This window comes from Chaetura pelagica, unplaced genomic scaffold (assembly GCF_000747805.2).
Source record: "Chaetura pelagica isolate M959 unplaced genomic scaffold, ChaPel_1.0 scaffold215, whole genome shotgun sequence".
Classification (NCBI taxonomy): Eukaryota; Metazoa; Chordata; class Aves; order Apodiformes; family Apodidae; genus Chaetura; species Chaetura pelagica.
This window is the reverse complement of record NW_009953206.1, coordinates 463,053-464,588: the sequence shown is the minus strand read 5'-3', so window position 1 is coordinate 464,588 and position 1,536 is coordinate 463,053. Positions and strand designations below refer to the sequence as shown.

The 1,536-nt window shown below is 54.2% G+C and overlaps 1 protein-coding gene across 1 annotated transcript in view; it reads right to left on the bottom strand.

The window, feature by feature from the left end:
* The window catches only part of RAB29 (RAB29, member RAS oncogene family), a 12,130-nt gene extending 11,686 nt beyond the window's left edge, over positions 1–444 (bottom strand). Inside the window, exon 1 of the mRNA XM_009997499.1 lies at positions 381–444. The gene's annotated coding sequence lies outside the window, so the exon portion shown is untranslated. The remainder of the gene's footprint in view (positions 1–380) is intronic.
* Positions 445–1,536: the final 1,092 nt, after the last annotated feature.

Genomic DNA, 1,536 nt, shown 5'->3' with positions numbered 1-1,536 from the left:
GGTCAGGCATTCCTGGCTGTCGTGCCAGAAATTGGGATTTGAACAGAAGACTCAGAGCTGAGAAGTTACAGATCCAGCTACAAAAGACTTGGTTTCCCCATTCTCTCTGCTGTGGCTTTGCAACTGAAAGGAGAGGCTGGAAAGGATTTCTCAGCTGTGCTGCCCTTTGCAGATGGACTTTTGATTAAATATTTAAATTATTACTGCAAACCAAAGGCAGAGCTGCAAACCAGAGAAGTGCTGTCCCTTGAACCAACAGGCTTTGAGGGCTTATTTTTGTAGCAGACTCCTATTGAAAGAGAGAAATAATAATAAAAACCCCAGGGACAAAATATTGAGAGCTGTAAGTTCTGCTCCTGAGCAGCTGAGTGTGAACATACCTGCAATGTCCCAGAGCTGCAGTCGAACCGTCTCCGATTCCGACCACTGGACCACCTTCAGAGCAAAATCCACTAGGGAATCACCCCAAAAAAGAAAGGAAACCTCATTAGTGTCTTGCAAAGCCCAGCCTGGCAGCTCTGCTGTTGAAGCCCTGGCCAACAGTGGCAGAGATGCTGCCTTGCAATTCTTTGGGAAGCAGCAGAGTGAGACGGAATTTCTCCAGGACACCCAGTGTTGGGTGGGCCCCACACCCTTCCAGGATTCTGGGATCCTGGAGCACCAGGATCTGCAGCCATCCCTTGCACAGCTCCCAGCTGGTGGCAGGGAGCTGGGACACCCATTCCTGATCCCTGGAACTGTAACACCAGCACTAGGGACACTAACCAGGCGCTGAGGAAGCAGAGATTAAAACGCTCAGGAGTCATTCCTCAGTTCCTGATGCATCAGGTTCCCAGTGCAGAGGGAAGACAGCCCAGCTGTGCTCCCACCCCTGCCCAGCAGGCCCGGAACTGACTGGAGACAGGAAGTAATTTTTTTTAAAAGGACAAAAAAAAAAAAAATAATAGAAAGAAGAAGAAGATCTGTGGCTCTGGGTTTGGGAGTGCCCGTGTGGGGCAGCCCGAGCCCCCTGCCCCGGCAGGATCAGCCTCTCCAGTGTTTTCAGTTTCTAATTCACCCCCTCGGTTCATGAATATGATTGAAGCAGCCGTGCTCGGCCCCCCCGGTTCTGGGTCCTCTGGAAGATTTACGGGCTGAAGCTTTGGCACCTCCTGCTCCTCACGGGTTACTCATTTACACCGATGTCAAACAAAAGAACAACTTCATCTCGTTCCCAGTCTCCTCCTCACAAAGCTGCTGTTCCCCCCGTCCCGGAGCCCCGTTTCCCAGCGCTGCCGACGTTCGGCAGCAGCTCCGAGCAGTGAAATGTCAGGAACAAGGAGGTTCCTGTTCCCCCGGGCAGAGCCGGGGCTGCGACCCGAGACCCTCCGGGTCAGGGCTCCTGGGGGGGCTGTTCCGGGGGGAAGCGGCTCGGGGGGACAGATGTCACCAGGGATCACCGCACACACCCCGGGGCCGCAAAACAGCGCTGGGAGATTTGCTCCTCTGTTTTTTCCCCCCCAAAATCCTCGCTGGCCGGTTTCCCCGGGGCGGGGG